At 44.2% G+C, this 15,563-nt stretch overlaps 1 protein-coding gene and 1 pseudogene across 13 annotated transcripts in view; both read left to right on the top strand.

Annotated features, from left to right (window-relative positions):
• CRTC3 (CREB regulated transcription coactivator 3) overlaps positions 1-15,563 on the top strand; it is a 119,346-nt gene that overhangs the window by 35,014 nt on the left and 68,769 nt on the right. The window lies entirely within an intron of this gene.
• LOC144576597 (actin, cytoplasmic 1 pseudogene) lies at positions 8,259-9,664 on the top strand (annotated as a pseudogene).

Below are 15,563 nucleotides of genomic sequence, written 5' to 3'. Positions count from 1 at the left end.
CAGGAGTTAGAATTGGTCTGTATGTTATGAAACAGCTAGTTTTTATACTTCAAACTTAAAAGGAAGCTTTAGTTGTTTATAATTACTGTGGCTATTTTCCAAGAGACAGAATGACATCTGTGGAAGATTCTACAAAGGTCTTGATGCCAGACATTGTGGTTACTTCCCTGCTCAAAGCCAATGGTATGTGCTTCAAGGAACTCCCTGGCTATAAGCAGTTGGCTGCCTCGACAACAAATAGCTAATGTCTTAGCTCTTTTCTGTCTCTGCTGCCAGCCCCTTGGGGATGTGACTTGAGAAAGCACTCCCCTCCCCATTTTCTTCTGTAACCTCTTTGGAGGAAGTCGCCAGAGTAACCAACCACTTTCTTTTATGCTAGTTTTTTTTTTTTTTTGAGAGAGCGCCTCGCTCTGTCGCCCAGGCTGGAGTGCAGTGGTACAGTCTTGGCTCAGTGCAACCTCTCACTCGTGGGGTTTACGTGATTCTCCTGCTTCAGCCTCCAGAGTAGCTGGGATTACAAGTACGTGCCACCATGCCCAGCTAGTTTTTTGTATTTTTAGTAGAGACAGGTTTGGCCAGGCTGGTCTCGAACTCCTGACCTTGTGATCCGCCTGCCTGGGCCTCCCACAGTGCTGGGATTACAGGCGTGAGCCACTGCACCCAGCCCTATGCTAGTTTTGTTGAATGCAGGGGAAAACACTTCCCCACAGACACAGGACAGACGTTGAAGAGTGGGGAGGAGGAGAATACACACAGTCACTGAGCACCTGAGCCATGCTGTGTACCTGGTGTCACTGAGTTCCCTCATCAGCCTTCTGACACAGGCATTATTATCCCCATTTCACTGATAGAGATGGATGGTTCTCATATGGAACAGACATCTTTCCATATTGTACTCCTTGCCCTGGCAGATGACCACAATGGACTCTACAACCCAAGGTCACACAACTGGCAAGTGACAGGCAGGAGGACTCAACCCCAGGTTTATCTTTCTCAGGCCTTTGCTCTTAGTTTGTAAATTAAGCAAGTATAGACACACAAAAGCAATCTGCTTCTATGTAGGAAAAGTGTTGCACTCTTTCTTTTTCTCAGTATGGGGAGATGCCTTTCTCTAGTCCCCCGCAACTATTATATACTCAGTTTAGTTTCATTTTTATCTGGTTCCTCGTCTTAGAATATATTCTCTGTATTCACTTCCCTGGCCACCTGAGAAACCCTTTTACTAATTTAATACTGCTTTCAGTCCAAACCAAACTCCTTTTCTTGACTACCTAGAAAATCTCTCGTTAATGAGTCTTAACTCCCCTGAACCGAGAGTCTCACCCTGGAACATGCTTAAGAAAGGCCAGAACTGGGAGGCAACAGCCTGAATGGAAGACGGGGGTCAATTACCATCAGAGGGGGCAAGCCAGACCAGCCCAGCAAGCAGGAGCCGAAAGGTCAGAAAGCCAGTGAGCATAGGGTGGGCGGCAGGAGCAGACCAGGTCACATAGGCCATGTTGCCCCCTTGTGGTGGCTGCTGGGCACTGGCCATGCCTGTGCTTGTCTCTGCCATCTTGTCATTCATGAAATTGCTCAAGAAAATGCCTTCTACCATTCTGTGCCTGCTCAGTCTCTAAGAAGTTTTGGGGGATCATTTAGAATTAGTTAATTTAGAACTAGCATTTAAAAGTTAAACGGGCTGGGCATGATGGCTTATACCTGTAATCCCAACACTTTGGGAGGCTGAGGTGAGCAGATCACTTGAGGCCAAGAGTTCGAGACCAGCCTGCCAAACATGGAGAAACCCCATCTCTGCTAAAAATACAAAAATTAGCTGAGTTTGGTGGCGGGTGCCCGTAGTCCCAGCTGCTACTCGGGAGGCTGAGGGAGGAGAATCACTTGAACCCAGGAGGCAGAGGTTGCAGTGAGCAGAGATCATTGCACTCCACTCCCACTTGAGTGACAGAGTGAAATTCTGTTTCAATATAAATAAAAATAAATTTTTAAAACAGCTTATAAGTTAAAATATAACTGAAATGAAGCAGAGAGAAGATTATTAAAAGAGAAATGTTTAATGAGGGGCAAAGCACAGCCTTGACTCAGCTTCTGCTAAGAATGGATGGCTCTCATTTGGCACAGATGTCTTTCCATAGTGCACTCCTTGCCCTGGCAGATGAATCAGAACTGTTAGAACCACACTGGACTCTACAGCCCGTTTTCTGGCAGCACTCCCCCTTTACGGTTAGATAACTGAAAACAAGAAAAGATAGGTAAGAAGCTCAACATTACTCAGCTAGTAAGTGGTTGGTACTGGAATCAGGTTCTGCTTACTTAGTCTGAAATTTTTCAGCCACTTCATACCATTTGATCAGCGTATTTGCCCTTTGTTTCTGAATGAAATGGAAAAACTAATTCCTTCTTTCCAACAAAATTACTGCCATTCATATTAGTGTTACTACCACTGCTGGTGAAAATATACTGAACTTGTGCCATGCGTCAGGCCTAATGGCTAAGGCTTTGCATCATTTACTCTTTCCGGTAACCCCAGAGTAGGTACTATTACTGTCTGATTACAGAAGACAATGGAGGCCAAGAAGGATTAAACAGTTTCCTTGCATCACACAGCCAAAAATGGTAAAGCCAGATTCGAAGTCTAGGCTCTTTGATTCTGGAGTTCATGCTGGTAACTACCGGCTATCCATCTGGCAGTGTTTTGTTCTTTTGTTGAATTACTAAAACAGAACTATTTTCTCTGAATGCAGAAGTTGAAACCTGTTGAGGAAATTCAACCAGAGTATTTCTTGAAGAAAAAAGAGACCATTTCCTGATTTATTTGTTTAACCCCATGACATCATTAGCGTTGGTAGTATCTGCTCCTTTGCCTTCACTCACAAGAATAAAGTGCAGATAGTGTTTTAGCAACTACTGAAGCTGTTCAGAGGGCCAGAAGCTGGACCCTCCTCTGTTATTTTCTCTGCCCTTTTTAATTTGTGGAACTTACCATCCCCGCCATCCAGTAAAGGCTGCAAAGGCCCTAGACTAGTCCCTGCAGTTAGTATCGATGTTTTTTTCTTGCTTGCTACCTACTTTTACTACAAACTCTGTCTTGCCCATGGTCAAACTGTTATCTCTAAAACTCCAACTTCAGGCTACCTCTGACCCTTTGAATTTGCCATAGTTAGAAAAATCAGGAAAATAGGAAACCTAACCAGCAAAGAAACATCTGGGAGTGTGTTTGTTGTCACTGTAAGCAATGACACATAGATTAAAACAATAATGAGATACCACAGGCAGGAATGGATAGAGCATGGACTCAAACTTTGAGTTCAAAGCCTGTCTCTATCCTTTATAAGCTTTGCATTCAATTTAAGCTTTCTAAGCCTCAGTTTCTTTATCTGTAAGGTGGGGATAATAACGGTAGCACTTCACAATCTTGTGAGGATTAAACAAGATGAGATATATGAAGCATCTAACACTGTGCCTAGAACAGTGTAAAGGCTAATTATCAAAGTCATAATGTAGCCTTTTTACCCATTCAATTAGGAAGACATTTTGAGCGATATTCAGTGTTGGTGAGCTGGTAATGCAATTTGTTCTTGTATACAGGCACACCCAGTTTTATTGTGCTTTGCTTTTTCTGCCTTGCATATCCTGTGTTTGTTACAAGTTTAAGGTTTGTAGCAAACCTGTGTGGAGCAAGTCTTTTGGTGCGGTTTTTTCCAACAGAACGTGTTCACTTTATGTCTCTATGTTGCATTTCAGGAATCCTTGCAGTGTTTCACACTTTTTCGTTATTATGCCTGTTATGGTGATCTATGTGATCTTTGGTGTTACTGTTGTAATTGTTTTGGGGTGCCATGAATAGCACCCACATAAGATGGTAAGCTTAAGAGAAATACTGTGTGTCTTCTGACTGCTCCATTGATTAGCCATTCCTGTTTCTCTCCCTATCCTTGGGCCTCCATCTTCCCAGAGATAACAGTATGAAATTAGACCTCTAAGTGTTCAAGTGAAAGGAAGAGTCACAGTCTCTCACTTTAAATAAAAAGCTACAAATGATTGAGCTTAGTGAGGAAAGCATGTTGAAAGCCAAGGTAGGACACATGCTTGAAGGAAATTAAGTGCTATTCTGGTGAACACACAAATGATAAGAAAGTGAAACAGGGCCGGGTGCGGTGGCTCAAACCTGTAATCCCAGCACTTTGGGAGGCCGAGGCGGGTGGATCACCAGGTCAGGAGATCGAGACCATCCTGGTCAACATGGTTGAAACCCCGTCTCTACTAAAAATACAAAAAAAATTAGCAGGACATGGTGGCGCGTGCCTGTAGTCCCAGCTACTCAGGAGGCTAAGGCGGGAGAATTGCTTGAACCCAGGAGGCAGAGGTTGTGGTGAGCGGAGATCGCGCCATTGCACTCCAGCCTGGGTAACAAGAGCGAAACTCCGTCTCAAAACAAACAAACAAACAAAAAAAGTGAAGCAGCCTTATTGCTCATATGGTGAAAATTTAAGGGGTCTGGATAGAAGATAAAAACAGCCACATTCCCTTAAGCCAGAGCCTAATCCAGAGCAAAGCCCAACTCTCTTCAGTTCTGTGACGAATGAGAGAGCTGAGGAAGCTACAGAAGAAAAGTTTGAAGCTAGCAGACGTTGATTCATGAGGTTTAAGGAAAAAAACCGTCTTAGCCAGGTGCAGTGGCTCATGCCTGTAATCCCAGCGCTTTGGAGGCTGAGGTGGGCGGATCACTTGAGGTCAGGAGTTTGAGACCAGCCTGGCCAACATGATGAAACCCTATCTCTATTAAAAATACAAAAATTATCTGGGTGTGGTGGCTTGTGCCTGTAGTCCTAGGTACTTGGGAGGCTGAGGCAGGAGAATCACTTGAACCTGGGAGGCGGAGGTTGCAGTGAGCTGAGATTGTGCCACTGCACTGCAGCCTGGGTGACAGAGCAAGATTCTGTTAAAAAAAAAAAAAAAGGCAGCCGCTGCCATCTCTATAACATAAAAGTACAAGGTGAAGCAACAGTTGCTGCTGTAGAAGCTGCAGCAATTTATCCAGAAGATCTAGCTGAGGTCATTGCTGACTGTGGCTGCACTCAACAGATTTTCTTCCTTGCTTTTTTTTTTTCTCTTTTTGAGACAGAGTCTTGCTCTGTTGCCCAGGCTGGAGTGTGATGGTGCAATCTCAGCTCACTGCAACCTCTGCCTTCCGGGTTCAAGCAATTCTCCTGCCTTAGCCTCCTGAGTAGCTGGAATTACAGGTGCCCGCCACCACACCCAGCTAATTTTTGTATTTTTAGTAGAGACAGGGTTTCACCATGTTGGTCAGGCTGGTCTGGAACTCCTGACTTCAGGTGATCCAACCGCCTCGGCCTCCCAAAGTGCTGGGATTATAGTTGTGAGCCACCGCGCCCAGCCCAGATTTTTAACATGGATGAAACAGCCTTCTTTTGGAAGCAGATGCCATCTAGGACTTTAATGCCTGGCTTCAAGGCTCCAAAGGACACATTGATTCTTTTGTTAGAGACTAATGCAGCCGATAACTTTAAGTCGTTTCAAAATAAATGCTTATGCTTGTTACCATTCCTAAAATCCTAGGGCCCTTAAGAATTACTCTAAATATACTCTGCCTTTGCCGTCTGAATGTAATAACAAGGCCAGGATGACAGTACATATGTTTACAGCATGGTTTACTGTACATTTTAAGCCCACTGTTGAGACCTACTTCTCAGAAAAAAAGATTCCTTTCAAAATATTGCTGCTCAATTCAGTGCTGCTTCTTGGTTGGTAAAAAACAACTAGAATACTACTCCTGGCTGGGTGTGGTGGCTCGCACCTGTCATTCCAGCACTTTGGGAGGCTGAGGTAGGCAGATCACCTGAAGTCAGGAGTTCGAGACCAGCCTCACCAACATGACAAAACCCTGTCTGTACTAAAAGTACAAAAATTAGCGGGGAACGTGGTGGCTCGATCTTGTAATCCTAGCTACTTGGGAGGCTGAGGCAGGAGAGTTGCTTGAACCTAGAAGGCAGAGGTTGCAGTGAGCCAAGATCACACCATAGCAACTCCAGCGTGGGCAACAAGAGAAAAACTCCATCTCAAAAAAGTGAATAAATAAAATAAAATATTACTCCTCATTGACAATGCACCTAATCATCCAAGAGCTCTGATAGAAATGTACAAGATTAATGTTTTCATGTCTACTAACACAGCATCCATTCTACAGCCCATGGATCAAGAAGGAATTTCAACTTCCAAGTCTTATTATGTAAGAAATACATTTCATAAGGCTATATATAGCTGTCATAGATGATGATTCCTCTGAGGGATCTTGGCAGAGTGCACTGAAAACCTTCTGGAAAGGATTCACTCTTCTTTTTTTTTTTTTTTTGAGACGGAGTTTCGCTCGTTACCCAGGCTGGAGTGCAATGGCGTGATCTCGGCTCACCGCAACCTCCACCTACTGGGTTCAGGCAATTCTCCTGCCTCAGCTTCCTGAGTAGCTGGGATTACAGGCACATGCCCACATGCCCAGCTAATTTTTTGTATTTTTAGTAGAGACGGGGTTTCACCATGTTGACCAAGATTATTTCGATTTCCTGACCTCATGATCCACCCACCTCGGCCTCCCAAAGTGCTGGGATTACAGGCTTGAGCCACCGCGCCTGGCCTGGATTCACTCTTTTAAATGCCATTAAGAATATTCATGTTCATGGGAAGAGATCACAACCTTATCAATGTTAACAAGAATTTGCTTGAAGTTGATTGCAACTCTTTTGGATGACTTTGAGGGGTTTAAGACTTCAGTGGAAGAAGTTAACTGCAGATGTGATTGAAATAGCCAGAGATCTAGAATTACAAGTGAAGCCTGAAGATGTGACTGATCTGCTGTGGTCTCATAAAACTTGAACGGATGAGGAATTGCTTCTTGTGGATGAGCAAAGAAAGCAGTTTCTAGAGATGGAATCTACTCCTGGTAAAGATGTTGTGACCATTGTTAAAATGACAGAGGATTTAAAAATACCACATAAATTCATTAAATCAGAAGCAGGGTTTCAGAGGATTAACTCCAACTTTTTTTTGCGACAGAGTCTCACTCTGTCACCCAGGCTAGAGTGCAGTGGCACAAACTCAGCTCACTGCAACCTCCCCCTCGTGGATTCAAGTGATTCTCCTGCCTAAGCCTCTTAAGTAGCTTGGATTACAGGCATGTGCCACCATGCCAGGCTAATTTTTGTATTTTTAGTAGAGATGGCCAGGCTGGTCTTAAACTTCTAGCCTCAAGTGTTCCACCTGCCTTAGCCTCTTAAAGTGCTCGGATTACAGTGTGAGCCACCACACCTGGCCTATTGACTCCAGTTTTGAAAGAAATTCTACTGTGGGAGCATCACATAATATAGAGAACTTTTTTGTGAAAGGAAGCGTCAATTGATGTAGCCAATTTCATTGTTATTGTTTGTTTTTTGAGACAGAATCTCTGTCACCTAGGCTGGAGTGCGTGGCACCATCTTGGGTCACTGCAACCTCCACCTCCACCTCAAGTGATTCTTCTGCCTCAGCCTCCTGAGTAGCTGGGATTACAGGTATGTGCCACCACACCTGACTAATTCTGTATTTTTAGTAGAGATGAGGTTTCTCCATGTTGGTCAGGCTGGTCTCGAATTCCCAACCTCAGATGATCTGCCTGCCTTGACTTCCCAAAGTGCTGGGATTACAGGCATGAGCCACCACACCTGGCCAAACTTAACTTTTATATGCACTGGAAAACCAAAAAATTAATGTGACTTATTGAGATACTCACTCTATTGCAGTGGTCTGGAACTGAACCTGCAAAATCTCCAAAGTATACTGGAATATTGTTACAGACACTGTAAATTGGTATACATCTTTTTTGCTTTTTGTTTTAGAAACGGTCTTGCTCTGTTACCCAGGCTGGAGTGCATAGGTGTGATCATAGCTCACTGCAGTCTTAAATTTCAGGATTCAAGTGATCCTTCCACCTTAGCCTCTGAAGTAGCTGGGGCTATAAGTTCATACTACCATGCCTTGCTAATTTTTTGTTTTTTGTAGAGACAGGGTCTCACTGTGTTGCCCAGGCTGACATACTTTCAAAAACAGTTTTGGCATATATATAAAGGATATTAAGATAGTAATAATATTTGATGGATTCTACTTTGGGGACACTATCCTAAGAATGTAATTTAATATCTGAAAAGAAAGCCTGATAATGTAATATTATTTATTATGGTGAGTAATCGATTTCAGTAAAATATGATCTTTCGGCTTGGTGCAGTTTAACATTATTAATGTAGAAACTTCAGCTACATGGAAAAATACTTATGACTGCCAAGACCACGTCCACCCCGCGAGCACAGAGCCTTGCCCTTGCCGTTCCGTTGCCCATCCACACCCACCACCAGCCACCATGGATGATGATATTGCTGCACTTGTTGTCGACAACAGCTCCGGCATGTGCAAGGCCGGCTTCGCGGGCGACGATGCTCCCCGGGCCATCTTCCCCTCCATCATGGGGCACCGCAGGCACCAGGGCGTGATGGTGGGCATGGGTCAGAAGGACTCCTACGTGGGTGATGAGGCCCAGAGCAAGAGAGGCATCCTGACCCTGAAGTACCCCATCGAGCACAGCATTGTCACCAACTAGGACGACGTGGAGAAGATCTGGCACCACACTTTCTACAACGAGCTGCGTGTGGCTCCTGAGGAGCACCCCGTGCTGCTTACTGAGGCCACCCGAACCCCAAGGCCAACCATGAGAAGATGACCCAGATCATGTTTGAGACCTTCAACACCCCAGCCATGTATGTGGCCATCCAGGCTGTGCTTTCCTTGTACGCCTCTGGCCGTACCACTGGCATCGTGATGGACTCTGGTGACGGGGTCACCCACACTGTGCCCATCTATGAGGGGTATGCCCTCCCCCACGCCATCCTGCGTCTGGACCTGGCTGGCCGGGACCTGACTGACTACCTCATGAAGATCCTTACCACTACAGCTTCACCACCACAGCTGAGCGGAAAATCATGCGTGACATCAAGGAGAAGCTGTGCTATGTCGCCCTGGACTTCGAGCAGGAGATGGCCACGGCAGCCTCCAGCTCCTCCCTGGAGAAGAGCTATGAGCTGCCCGATGGTCAGGTTATCACCATCGGCAATGAGCGGTTCTGCTGCCCTGAGGCGCTCTTCCGGCCTTCTTTTCTGAGCATGGAATCTTGTGGCATCCCCGAAACTACCTTTAACTTCATCATGAAATGTGACGTGGACATCCGCAAAGACCTGTATGCCAACGCAGTGCTGTCTGGTGGTACCACCATGTACCCTGGCATCGCTGACAGGATGCAGAAGGAGATCACCACTCTGGCACCCAGCACGATGAAGATCAAGATCATTGCTCCTCCTGAGCGCAAGTACTCCATGTGGATCGGTGACTCCATCCTGGCCTCACTGTCCACCTTCCAGCAGATGGGGATCAGCAAGCAGGAGTACGAAGAGTCCGGCCCCTCCATCGTCCACCGCAAATGCTTCTAGGTGGACTCTGACTTAGTTGCGTTACACCCTTTCTTGACAAAACCTAACTTGCGCAGAAAACAAGATGAGATTGGCATGGCTTTGTTTGTTTTTTGTTTTGTTTTGGTTTTTTTTTTTTTTTTTGGCTTGACTCAGGATTTAAAAACTGGAACGGTGAAGGTGACAGCAGTCGGTTGGTGCGAGCATCCCCCAAAGCTCTACAATGTGGCCAAGGACTTGATTGTGTATATTGCTTTTTTTTTAAGTCATTCCAAATATCGTGAGATGCATTGTTACAGGAAGTCCCTTGCACTCCCAAAAGCCACCCTACTTCTCTCTAAGGAGAATGGCCCAGTCCTCTCCCGAGTCCACACAGGGGAGATAACAGCGTTGCTTTTGTTGTAAATTATGTAATGAAAAAATTTTTAAATTTCGCCTTAATACTTTTATTTTGTTTTATTTTGAAAGATTTTAGCCTCTGGCTACCCCTTTTTTTGTCCCTCAACTTGAGATGTATGAAGGCTTTTGGTCTCCCTGGGAGTGGGTGGAGGCAGCCAGGGCTTACCTGTACACTGACTTGAGACCAGTTGAATAAAGTGCACACCTTAAAAAAAAATACTTATATTACTATGTTGAACAAAACACTAAAAAAGGAATACAAAATTACATGGACTTATGGTTATAGGAGTATATGAAGTTTTCACACAGTTGCTAGGATATAACTCGTTTGTCTTTAGTGTCTTTTTGACATTGTCAAAAAAAATCTGACACTACTTTTTAAAAAAAAATGTAGTTTAAAGGCCTGGCGCAGTAGCTCACACCTATAATCCCAGTACTTTGGGAGGCCAAGGCAGATAGATTATGAGATCAGGCGTTCGAGACCAGCCTGGCCGATATAGTGAAACCCCGTCTTCACTAAAAATACAAAAATTAGCCAGGCACAGTGGCAGCCGCCTGTAATCCCAGCTACTCTGGAGGCTGAGACAGAGAATTGCTTGAACCTGGGAGGCGGATGTTGCAGTGAGCTGAGATTGAGCTACCACACTCCAGCCTGGGCAACAGTGCAAGACACTGTCTCAAAAAAAAATGTGGTTTAAAAAACTGTCAAGTAGGCCAGGCGAGGTAGCTTGTGCCTGTAATCCCAGCACTTTGGAAGGCCGAGGCAAGTGGATCACAAGGTTAGGAGTACAAGACCAGCCTGGCCAAGATGGTGAAACCCCGTCTCTACTAAAAATATAAAAATTAGCCAGGCATGGTGGCAGGCGCCTGTAATCCCAACTACTTGGGAAGCTGAGGCAGAGAATTGCTTGAACCTGGGAGGTGGAGGTTGCAGTGAGCTGAGATCATGCCACTGCACTCTAGCCTGGGCAACCGAGCGAGACTCCATCTCAAAAATATATATATCAAGTAATGAGCAAAACAGAGAATCTATTTCTGTGCCTGATTCTCATTGCCAGTTGCCACCCTCTGATTTCAGGGTGGGTGTGAGGGAGGGAGGGGCAGTGAGGGATGAGGCAGGGCTCGGAGATGGTCTCAAGAGTCATTTGTATCTCCTGTGGGTTTCTTCTCTCAAATTCGTGAGCTTCTCTTTATAGGCCTTCAGTAGGGAAGTGGGGAGGGTTATGTGGGAATTAGTATGAGCTCTTACTCTTGATTCTAGCACTGTTAGGGACATCCTCAATGAAATCCCTGACAATTTCTTCAGTAATACATACGTTACATTAACGTTCTAATAACATTCCTTTATAATGATTATTTTGGGGAAAGAATAATAATTCTTTAGATGCTATAACCCAGCAGGCTATAAACAAATCATTGCTCTTTAAAAAATATAATAGTAATGCATGCTCATGTCCCCAGAAATGAGAGATGGGTTTGTGATGAGAGAGGATCCGGGGTATCTGTGGTCTGTTACATATATTACTTGATAATAAAAACAGAGATCTTAGGCCGGGTGCCGTGGCTTGTGCCTGTAATCCCTGAGGTCTGGGATTACAGCCTAACTAACATGGAGAAACCCTGCATCTACTAAAAAAAAATACAAATAGCCATGCATGCTGGTGCATGCCCTGTAATCCTGTAATCCCAGCTACTCAGGAGGCTGAGGCAGGAGAATCACTTGAACCCAGGAGGTGGAGGTTGCAGTGAGCCAAGATCGTACCATTGTACTCCAGCCAGGGCAACAGGAGCAAAACTCCGTGTCTTAAAAAAAACAAAACAAAAACAGTCATCTTTACTTTGGCTTACAAAAGGCTCATGCTTTGACAGTGCAGTTAAATGTTCTGACCAAAATGACTGTGTCAGAAGGGTCCAGCCTGGGAATACAGCTATGAAAAAACATGCACAAGGAGTAGAAATGTTGGGTGAAAATAGTGGTTGTATTTGGAAGGTAGAATTATAATCCTCCCCTTTTCTATGTTCCTAAATTGCCCATATGTGGTTCACTTTTTTTTTTAATAATGAAAGTCCAATATAACAAATACTTACTGGACACTGCGTGCCAGACACTGTGCTTGATGCTGGAGATACAATGACCCACACAGGCACAGTCACTGCCTGGCAGAACTTCAGTCCAGTGGGAGAGGCAGATAATTTTGCCAGTCATTGTGACACCGTGTGACAAACTCACACTAGAGGAGTTCAGAGGGCGGCTGGTTGTGTTGGAGTGGTGCCTAACCCAAAAGAGTTGGGAGGAGGTACCAGGAAAGGCTTCCTGGAGGAAGAGGTTTCTAAGCTGGGACCTGAGGCCTATATAAAGACTAGAGTAGGGAGTGTTCTAAGCAAAAGAAGCTACATTTGGCAAAGCTTGGGGGAACTGAAAGTTTGGTGACACTGGAGCATAGATTGAGCATGAGAAGGGAGTGGGGAGAGATGAGGCTGGAGTGTGAAGCAGGAAGCAGATCACAAAGAATTTTACTTTCTTATTAAGGAATTTGGATTTTGTCCTAAGGCGGTATAAGGCTGTTGGAAGGATATTCATTTATTTGCTTGCCTGCTTGCTCACTTATTCTTCCAAATTTATTGTAGAAACTCAAATAATATGGAAGCAAGAAACATGAAAAGTGAAAGTCTCCCATTCCCTACTTCACTCCTTACCCCAGTTTGAATCCCCATGGTACCTATCACTGAGTGTTTCATTTGCACCCTTCCTGGAGTTTTCTGGGGAGTATATGCAAGCGTGTGTGTGTATATATACATATTTTCTTTCTACACAAATGGAATCATGCTGTACCAAATAACTCCCATCTTAAAAGCAAAATGGCGCAGTGGCTCACACCTGTAATCCCAGCACTTGGGGAGACTAAGGCAGGTGGATTACCTGAGGTCAGGATTTCAAGACCAGCCGAACCAACGCAGTGAAACCCTGTCTCTACTATACAAAAATTAGCCGGGCATGGTGGCGCGTGCCTGTAGTCCCAGCTACTCAGGAAGCTGAGGCAGGAGAATTGCTTGTGCCCGGGAGGCGGAGGTTGCGGTGAGCCGAGATCGCGCCATTGCACTCCAGTCTGTGTGACAGAGCAAGACTCCTTCTCAAAAAAAAAAAAAAAAAGGGAATATATATCTTTATGTACTGATATGGAAAGATATCTAAGATGTATCAAATTTTGCTTTTTTTTTTTTTTTGAGAAGGAGTCTTGCTCTGTCACACAGATGAGTGCAATGGCGCGATCTCGGCTCACCGCAACCTCCGCCTCCCGGGCACAAGCAATTCTCCTGCCTCAGCTTCCTGAGTAGCTGGGACTACAGGCACGCGCCACCATGCCCGGCTAATTTTTTGTATTTTTAGTAGAGATGGGGTTTTTCCATGCTGACCAGGATGGTCTCGATCTCTTATATAGTGTCGGATATTTACATAAGGATATTTGTGGGACGTGTTCTTAGAGGTAAAATAGCCGGGTAAGAAGGTTTGTACATTTAAAATTAAGGTAGATATTACCATATTATTCCCTATAAAGGTATTGTCAGTTTCTACTTCCACCAACATATGAGTGTCCCTTTTTTTTTTTTTTTTTGAGAAGGAGTCTTGCTCTTGTCACCCAGGCTAGAGTGTGATAGAGCAATCTTGACTCACTGTAGCCTCCGCCCCCCAAGTTCAAGCAGTTCTCCTGCTTCAGCCTCCTGAATAGCTGGCATTACAGCCTCCTGAATAGCTGGGATTACAGGTGCCTGCCAACACAGTCCGCTAATTCTTGTACTTTTAGTGGAGACAGGGTTTTGCCATGTTGGCCAGGCTAGTCTCAAACTCCTGGCCTTCCAGGTGATCGGTCTGCCTTGGTCTTCCAAAGTGCTGGGATTAGAGGTGTGAGCCACTGCACCTGGCCACGTGTCTGTTCTTTCATATACCCTTCCCCATTGGAAATAACCTTTTATTTATTTATTATTATTTTTTAGATGGAGTCTTACTCCGCCTAAGTGCAGTGGTGCAATCTTGGCTTACTGTAACTTCCATCTCCCAGGTTCAAGCAGTTCTCCTGCCGAAGCCTCCTGAGTAGCTGGGATTACAGGTGTGTGCTACCACGCCCAGCTAATTTTTGTATTTTTAGTAGAGACGGGATTTCACATGTTGGCCAGGCTGGTCTCAAACTCCTGACCTCAGATGATCCACCCACCTTGGCCTCCTAAAGTGCTGGGATTACAGGTGTGAGCCACCACACCTGGCCAGTATATCCATTAAAAAAAAAAAAACCTGTGGTTAAAAACCACACAACTTACAATTTACCATATTCATTGTTTTTAAGTTTACAGTTCAGTAGTGTTAAGTATATTCACATTGTTGGGTAAAAGAGAACTTTTTCATCTTGCAAAGCAGAAACTCTGTACCTATTAAACAACTCCCCATAGCCCCTCCCACTAGCTCCTGATAATCATCATTCTACTTTCTCTTTTGATGAATTTAACTATTCTAGGTGCCTCATATTAGTGAAATTATACACTATTTGTCTGTGACCAGCTTATTTCACTTAGCATAATGGTTAGAAACAAGTCGCTGGTCTTGCCCATACTCAACGGCAGGAATTCCACAAAGGCCTGCTGGGATTACAGGCATGAGCCACTGAGCCCAGCCTCGTTCTGTTTTTTACTTTTTTACTGTTTTGTTTCATTGATATGGCTGTCTATTCCTCTGTCCATTCCCACATCAGTATATTATTTTGGCTTTATAATATGCACTTTGATTTTACTTTCAGTTTTGTGTTTTTAGACAGATATATGAACATAGATTCATATAGTGTAAGATTAAAAGTAAGCAAAACAGTGCAGTGAAAATTATCCCCTCCACCTCTGTCCTAGCCACCCAGTTCACTCCCCACAGGCACAACCACTGTTGTCATGTTTGTTTATTCCTTTGGGAAATTTTTATTTATGTGTCGACAAATGTGACCCTATAGTCCACCTCATGCCATACTTTTCTCTGAAGGTAGCTAATGATACACATATGTGTACCTTGCTTGAATAAAATTAAAGTTATGAAGTTAAGTGAATAACTTAATAAATCTTGGAGATCTTTCCATATCAGTTTACAAAGTGCACCTTTATCTTTTTTTTTTTTTTTTGAGACAGTCTCGCTCTGTCGCCAGGCTGGAGTGCAGTGGTGCAATCTTGGCTTACTGCAATCTTTGCCTCCCAGGTTCAAGCGATTCTCCTACCTCAGCCTCCCAATAGCTGGGACTACAGGTGTGTACCACCATGCCCATCTAATTTTTGTGTTTTTAGTAAAGGTGGGGTTTCACCGTGTTGGCCAGGATGGTCTTGATCTCCTGACCTTGTTATCTACCCGTCTTGACCTTCCAAAGTGCTGGGATTACAGGCGTGAGCCACCATGCAGGGCCTATAAAAGAGTACACAGTATTCTTTTATATGAATTTGTCATAATTTATTCAACTAGTTCCCTACTGATGAACTTTTAAGTAATTTACATATTTTTTAAAAAATAAAAACTATACTGGAATGAACATTAAACATATACAGTTTTATATATGTACAGGTATAGCTGCAAGAAAAATGACTAGAAGTGAAATTGCTGGGGCGAAAGCATATGCATGTGTAGTTTGGGTAGAT

The sequence above is a fragment of the Callithrix jacchus genome, chromosome 6 (assembly GCF_049354715.1).
Source record: "Callithrix jacchus isolate 240 chromosome 6, calJac240_pri, whole genome shotgun sequence".
NCBI classification, from domain to species: domain Eukaryota; kingdom Metazoa; phylum Chordata; class Mammalia; order Primates; family Cebidae; genus Callithrix; species Callithrix jacchus.
This window is presented reverse-complemented; position numbering and strand designations above follow the sequence as displayed.